The sequence below is a fragment of the Macrotis lagotis genome, chromosome 1 (genome assembly GCF_037893015.1).
Source record: "Macrotis lagotis isolate mMagLag1 chromosome 1, bilby.v1.9.chrom.fasta, whole genome shotgun sequence".
NCBI classification, from domain to species: Eukaryota; Metazoa; Chordata; class Mammalia; order Peramelemorphia; family Peramelidae; genus Macrotis; species Macrotis lagotis.
This window is the reverse complement of record NC_133658.1, coordinates 120,707,245-120,715,847: the sequence shown is the minus strand read 5'-3', so window position 1 is coordinate 120,715,847 and position 8,603 is coordinate 120,707,245. Positions and strand designations below refer to the sequence as shown.

Here is an 8,603-nt window from a genome sequence, read left to right as displayed (position 1 = left end):
GCAATGGGTCATTTACCTGAAACATGTAATTTTAAAATTAATTACAAACCAAATGATTTCCTTCTTCCCTTCTCTCAAGATCATTTGCTAACATTACAAAAAGACTGCAGCAAGCAGTTAAAGAAGAGCGGGGAGAATGGTGCAAGCTAAAGCCAGCATGTATGAAGATTAGCATTTAAGGGATGAAGATGCCAGATAAACAGTGCTATTTGATAATTGCAGTTAAGGGATTCAGGAGAAAAACACCAGAAGTAACATCTGGACTATTAAATTCTAAGTCACAAATTATTGTCCTGTATTCAACTGCATTGGTTATAGTTACAAAAACACAATGAAACTCATTTCTATCTAAGTTGCAGGCCTCCACTTTGGCTATTAAGTACAAAGATGTAGTTTCCTCCTAGGAAATGAAGCTTCATCCCTGCCTTTCCCAGCCTGACCTCCAACTGTGTTCTTTGAGTTTTCATTCCAAACACTCACTTGAGCATTTGGGGAAGAATCTTTTTCTCAACAGGACTTTCTGTATCTGGTCAGGAAAAAAAAATTATTCTGATTTTCAATTCAAAGGTGGTTGTATTTACATAAGCCTCTCTTTCATTTAAATCTGTCTTAATCCTCCTGGATTTTCTAGTTAAAATGCCAAATGCTCTTTTTTATAAATGAAAGAAACCACATGAAAAAAGGCAGTACAAGTGGAGAACTTTAACAAATGACTGTTCTTTTTTATGTTTTCATATTTTCTGGGTTGAAATACATGTAGGTCCAAAAGACTTTTTTGCATTTGAAAAGATGATTTGGATTTTTTTTTCTTATGGAAGAAATGGAGAACAAGATGATACTGTAATTTTTATTGAAAGAGAAAAGTAATCAGTTACATTTCCAGAAAGCAATCCTTATGGTTGGACTATTCACATATAGACTAAAACAAAATTCAGCACTAACTAAATAACTTGGAATTTGCTTTGGTATTTTATGTTTTCTAGTTGTACCTTTTGTCTTACCTATTCATGTGATTTCATTTTGTAAAATATTTCTGTGCTTTCAATTTTCTATGTGAAACTTACATACTTTTTTATGTCATAACTGTTTTTTTTTGAGATGAAGGATTCAGGTTCCTCAGGATTCTTCGAGTTTCTGGCACCTTTGTCCTCTGTCCTATTTTCTACCTTTCTCAACCCTGTCCTCTGCCTCTTTAGCTCAGAAAGGTTAAGTATTTTCCTGTGATCATAAAACTGTCAGATCTTCCGGGTGGAGCCAAGGTGGCAGTGCAAAGCTAACCTACTGGCAGAGCCTTTCCCTACCAAAGATAAATGAAGCCTCTACTCTGACATTCACATTACAGATCCCACCAAGAAAAAGTGAAGATTCAGAGAAGTTTTCAGCTGCAGACATCATGGAGGATCTTCAGTGAAGGTCTGTCTCTTTGGGGGGAAAGGGAAAATAAAGTCCAGGAGGCAAGAGAAAGGGAAAGCCTGCAAGAGGTTTTTAGGCACAGTGTAATCCAGGTCCCAAAAGCTTAATAATAACAGAGGTCCTGACAGCTAGATAGCAAGCCAGCACCAGCAGGGAGGATCCCAACCCCACATGAAATCTGAACCCTGAGACCACTGGGGTAAAAGACAGGAATGGGTTTGGAACAATCCTCTGTTTAGTCAGAACCTGGACATAAAGGAGGAAACAAACCTCTGCAAAGGCAAGGCCTGGACTACATAGGCAACATCTTGGCCATCAACAAACCCCAGGAGCAGAGATACAGAAACAAAAATGAACAAAAAAGCTAAAAGAGCACTTACTATAGAAAAATGCTTCACAGATAAAGATGATAGCAATGCCATGTCTGAAAAAGAAAGCATCGAAAAATCACTCACAGGAGAAGTATTGAAACATTCTATAAATTGGACTCAAATACAAAAGCTCATCGAAGATCTTATAAAAATATTTAAAGACCAAAAAAGAGAGGAAGAAGAAGAAAAATGCCAAAAAGAGATGAAAGTCATGCAGGAAAATTGTGACATGTTGACTAAAGAAATCAATTCCATAGTAAAAATAACCAATTGGAAAGGGAAACACAGAAGATAATTGAAGAAAATAAAATCCTAAAAATTAGAATGGAAGTTAGAAACTAATGAATCTACAAGACTACAAGATTCCTTCAAACAAAATAAAAAGGCTGAAAAAATTGAAGAAAATGTAAAGTACCTTGTAGGGAAAATGAATGACCTGGAAAACAGATCCAAGAAAGACAATCTATGAATCACTGGACTATTAGAAAGCCTGGAACAACAAAAGAAACTAATAAATATCAGGTAGACTTGGGAAAGTATGTCAATGAACTAGTCTCCTGTTCCACTCCCCAAACTCCCCAAATGTCAGCTTCTTTCTCTGACCAACACTCCCCTCTTCCTATTGTCTCTCCTGTTGGAATGGAAGCTCCTTAAGGCAAAGATTCTCATTTGTGCTTGTATATCCAGTGCTTGTCCTGTAGTATGTAATAATCATTGAGTATCATGTTCTCAATAAATGGCTTTCTTTTATTTCTAGCTATTCAATTAGTTAATTACCTGCTTCATCACTGCTTCTTGGTCCATTCCTTCTCTAGAGGGAGATTGACAAGTGTCCTCTAATGTCTCTTCCAATTTTCATTCTGTGACCCTATTCTTTGGATGATTTACTAATTACTAAGCTGTCACCTTTGCTGTATATCCTTTCTCAGTTCAGAATGAGGTTTTCTATTGTTGGGAGCCAGGGTCTCTAAGCTGCTTGACACAGTTGAGGCAAGAAGACTCAAGGCAGTCATACCGCCTGATGGAACAACATTTCCTTCTTCAATATATATAGGGATTCCATGTATAACAATATTTATAGGTCTATTATTGATTGCAATACTTACTCATCCTAATAGTGGAATGACTATAAAGGAAGGATTTCAGAGAAACTCCTTGAATAAAACAGATTGTAAACTCTGTCTAAATTTAACAGGACTGCCTCTCCCTGAGGCATACAAAAGGCTTCAACATTATGAAATCTTTGGAAAATACAGCACAGGGAGTTCCAGGGAGACGTCAGAATATATACGGGGGAAACAGATACAAGATGGGTTAGGTAGAATTCCTGGGAAATTAACAGGTTTGCCCTCCTTACCATATACAGGAATATATGAAAAAGATGGTGAGAGAATAGTTAGTATAGGTGACTGATATGTGAACTCTAACAGCCTTAGTTTCATGGGAAAGAATAAAAAAAGTCACAGTAACCATGGTTTCTACCAACAAGGCCTGAAAGGAAAATTGGTTATTGTAAGAGTTAATAGATGGGTGGACAAACATAACGACCCTCACTATAGATTGTTAAGGGAGTGTATGGAAGAACATTACTTACACAGAAAATATAAAAAAACCTTCCATTAAATGAATTGCTTAATTAATAACTTTAAATTAATTAATAATTTTACAATGAAGCAACGAACTAGGTAGCAGTCAGGTTGAGGTCATCATGACCTGAGCAGGGATAAAAATTAACTACATGCTCAAACTTGTAACCACTACATGATCAAACTTGTAACCATATGAACTATATGATTGATGATGAAAATTGTATACTTTTGTAACCAAGGAAATGATCTTAGCTTGCTTGCTTGATGCATACATGATTCTGAGACTATAAAAATAAATCCAAGCAGCTGACAGTCAGTCAACCTGCTCCTTCCTTTAACCCCTGTGTTGACTCAACTCATTTCGCCAACTTTATCCCTCCTGTCAGGTTCCAAGGACCCCACAGAGGCTGGACCCCTGAATTCTATGTATCTTGCCATGCCTGTTTCTTTTGATTGTTGATTTCCCCTGTCCACCAGGGGATTAATTCAGCTCAGGAGAAAAGAAACATGCAAACATTCCTTTGGGGATGCTAACAGGACAACTAGCAGAGCTGTTTATTGATAATATCAGATAGTTCTTTATAGCAGAAAAACCACAAAATTAGCATACAAGATAAAACAATGATGTTTCTCTGACTTGGACAGGATGTAACACAGCAGGGTGTAACCCAGGTCAAAAAATTCAGATACAGGGCTATCACACAAGTGAGGCCATGGATGATGCAATTGTGTTATCACAGCAGAGTTCTGTGGAGAGCCTTCAGCTTGAGGGTCACCAAAGCCTGGGCCTTTTAGTCATAACTAACTTTTAACCCAAACTCCCTAATGTAGCTCTTAACACTTCCCCCTTTTCTGTTTACACAACAAACTCACAGTTGCCCAACTTGTTGCTTAACCTGGGCTACATGATACTGAATTCTATTGATAGCATATATAGTAACTTTGGTTACAGAAAAAAATAATTTGATAAAACTTGGTAAATAGCAAAAGAGAAACATAAAGAGAATCAATATGAGACACAATTGTATAATACTCTGGGCCCAATGCTAGAAGAAGGTGGGATGTTAAAACTATTTAATTATCTTATCAGCTGTCTTTTCAGGAATCAAGTCTTGCTTGGGAGGCTTCTTGGATGTCTTTAGCCAACTTATTTAAATAATCAATACTAAAAGATATTAGTAGAATTCCCAAACGATCCATTAAGGTGATTTCTAACCTTTTCCCATTCCCATTGAGTATCATTACACTCCAGGCTGGTCACACAAATTCACATGTAGCCATATTCACAACTAAGTATCTGTCTAAACTTTATCATATCCAATTCATCTCCTATAGAAATTACTGTCTTCTTCAAACCCTCTAATATTAGCAAAAATTGCTTATCAATATCTGACTGTTTTTGGAAGCTCAAACTTACATTATTACTAAGTTCCTCTAAATTCTGTGCTTCAACTACTTCTTTTTGTACATTAGATATAGACAGGGAAAGTGATACAGATGAGGCTATAGGAGATACAAGCATAATAACTCAACTACATAAAACTAATACATCTATTAAACCTTCCAGATGAGAGGTTCTCCTGTCATTGAATTAATACACCAAAAACATGATCAGCACTGAATTTGAACCATCCTTTGGTTTTTAACATCTTGAATGTGAAACCCACACTCTTAGAGCAATGATAGTTTTTAAAATGAGAGACAAACAACAAATGATCACTATCATAATTACATCAAAGCTGAAAACAGAAATAATACCATGTAACCATGTACCAATTACAGATGTAGAAGAAAAGCAATCATACAATTTCTTCCTCAAATCTATATTTTTCCCTAACACAAATTGTTTGTTACAAAAGTTTGTAATGCATTAATCAAATAATAAAGATTTTCATAAAGTCATCTTCTGAGCCTTAAATGCTCTAATAACATTTTTCTGACAATTTTTGAGTATATTTTCCTTCTATCTATACCTTATTCATCATTTCTTTACATACACATGCTCAAATAATGCAATTGTAACAGTTAATCTTATTCTCCTCTTTTTCTCAGTAATGATCATAAATCCCTTTATATGGGGTATGATACTATTTAAGCCAGAAAAATTATACATAACTTCTCAGCACCTTTTCTTTGATATTTCCAATAGTAACTTTGCTACATCCCAAATAATTTTCAGCTTCCCCTATTAAAACAACTTTAGTCATACATTTCTCTCCATAGTATAGTTTTGAATATAAGTTCAATATTTAGTTCCCTTTGCAATCCCCAAATTGTTCATGATTAATATAAGCATCACAAGTTGTCCTATAAGTTCATATTGTGCTTTCCTTTTGCATGGTATTTCCTTCCTTCTCCTCTTATACTTTCTTTTTCAATTTCTTAAGTGTAAGTTATTAATTTTCTGTATTACTTGGTCATCTGGTCTGCACAGTCTGATGTTCCTGTATGGGATAAAAAATCCACTTAAAAAATATAGAGACTTCTCTGAACGAAAAATAAAGTTTATTTTGGCCTTTCTCAAGAAAAGGGCACACTCCAAGTCTCACAAAGGTAGTGAAGATCAAGGAGCTCAAGCAAGATTATATGGCCTAAGGTGATCCCCTCCACCTTCCTATTGTCCCTCTCTGTCAACTCATTGGTTAGTCTTCAGAGTTACATTCTACTTGTGAAAATCTACCTCAGCAACAAAAAAAAAAAAAGAATGAAAGGTTTTCATAAAATATTACCTCACCATCCAGATGGTGAGAATAACCTTCAGGATTATAACTCTCTTATTGAAGTAACAGTCTACTTATCATCAAACAAGAGGAGTTTTATGAGCTTCAGTGGAATGCAGGGTTTTTCTCATGGGAACAGTCTACTGTTCTCCCAGTTAAGATAGTTTTATCATCAAATAGGTGATTAACTAAAAATGCAAGGTCACTCTGGAAATAGTCCACTATTCTGTCCCCACCCCTCAACAGAATCCAGTGGGTGCCTAGCTTGTAATACAAGTTCTCTCTCCCTCTTTCTTCTAAGAATAGTCTAAGAAGGCAGTATGAACTGATACTTTTTGGCAGTTGCATGTTACTTAATACTATAGTCAAGCACAAAATTGCCATTTCTGCTCCTTCAAAAAAAATAAGGTTTTCCCAATGGATTCTTCAACATCAAACAGTTTGCTCTTGAGTTTAGCAAAAAACTAGCTGAGTCAACTGGAGATAAAAACATCTTCTTTTCCCCCTGGAGTATTTCTACTGCTTTGGCCATGATCTAGTTGGGTGCCAGAGGGAACACTACAACACAAATAGAACAAGTGCTTCAACTTAACAAAGCCCAAGGAGCTGAAACAACCAGTCCTCACTTTGAGAAGAAAAGGAAGACGGAACTTGGCCCAAGCAAGGCAGAAGACATCTGCTCTGACGTCCAGGCACTCATGTCAGAAATCAACAAACCCAACAATTCCTACTTGCTGAAGACTGCCAACAGGTTATATGGGGAAAAAAGCTACCCCTTTCATTCTGAATATTTGGAAAACATAAAAAATACTTTGATGCAGAGCCACAGTCTGTTAATTTTTTAGAAAATGCAGATCAAATCAGAGCAAAAATCAATTCCTGGGTTGAAAGTCAGACTGAAGGCAAAATTGTGAAGCTTCTATCAGATGATTCTATTGATTCTATGACTAGATTGGTTCTAGTAAATGCCATCTATTTCAAAGGAAAATGGAAAGAGCAATTCAAGACTAAAGATACAATAGAAAAACCTTTCAGAGTAAACCAGACAACAACAAAGTCAGTGAAAATGATGTCAATGAAATGCAAACTTAAAATATTTCACATAGAAAAGCCAGAAGCCAAAGGCATTCAGCTTTATTATGACAACGATGACCTGAGCATGTTTGTAGTGCTACCAGATGACACCAATAGTCTTAAAGAGCTGGAAAAGACAGTCACTCATGGGAAGTTGAGTGATTGGACTCACGAAGACATGATGGAGAGATATGATATGCATCTGTACCTCCCCAAATTCAAACTGGAGGAGAGTTATGATCTCAAATCAACCTTGAGCAGCATGGGGATGAGTGATGCTTTTAGCACAAATCATGCAACTTTTCAGGCATTACTGAGAAAAAAAATCTATTCTTGTCAGAAGTTTTCCATAAGGCTTTTGTAGAAGTCAATGAGGAAGGTACTGAGGCAGGAGCAAGTACTGCAGGAGAGCATTTAGTTTGGATGAAATTCCCTTCCATAACATTCAATATGGATCACCCATTCCTATTTTTCATTAAGCACAAAAAAACTAATAGTATTCTCTTCTATGGAAGAGTCTACTCCCCCTAGATGTTGCCTCTCACTCACAATGCAAGATTAACTTCCAGCTCTAAAAATGCACCAAAATATGGAAGTATCCATTTGATCTGAAAAACAACTAGACCACTTGATTCTCCTTTATATATCCAGGCTAATAAGGAAGTCATGATAAAAATAATTTTGAAATATGGCATTTTGTAAAAGTTACCACCTTTAAGCACAATTAATACCTGGAATTATAATTTAGATTTTTTATAACTCTGTTGTTTTTTGCTATTATTATTATTATTATTATTATTATTATGGCAAATTGCATTGTCTGCCATTATTTAGCCATTTAACTCTATAATTATTGCCATTAGCAAGATAGGAAAAAATCACTGATCTCTTGAAATATAGATGAATCAGTCTCATTATTGATATCATTGAGTGCTATTATTTAAATTCTTCTGGATGGTTAACTGGTTTTGTGAAAAAATTTCTAATTCAAAAATGTTTATTAGTAGTTTATCAGGTAATATTCTGCTAAGTTGCTTTTTTTCCCTATTAATTTTCGAAGCCTAAAAACTATTAACTCTCTCTTGTGTGTAAAATTTAAATATTAGTCAAATGTCTACTTTGGCATTTAAATATATGGGTAGTTGTAACAGGAAAATGACTCCTAAAAAGACATGGTGCTGAACTTTCCAATGAAATTTTGTTAGGGTGTCATAGCTCCATTTTAAAAATTTTAAACAAACTTTATTTGTATACCCAATGTTTTATATTAATGGTAGTTAAATAAGATGAATAATGATTCTTTTATAATCTTTTTACATATCTTTTAATATGTTTTGATCAATGTTAGTTATTTAGGAATTTTATATCATTTTGTTGCGGGAGGCAGATTATAAAAGGAGTGCAACAAATGACAATCAGGCAAGAGTAAAGAAAAT

General features: G+C 35.2%; 1 pseudogene; it reads left to right on the top strand.

Annotated features, from left to right (window-relative positions):
- The first annotated feature begins 6,527 nt into the window (after positions 1–6,527).
- On the top strand, positions 6,528–7,895 carry LOC141514099 (serpin B10-like; annotated as a pseudogene).
- Positions 7,896–8,603: the final 708 nt, after the last annotated feature.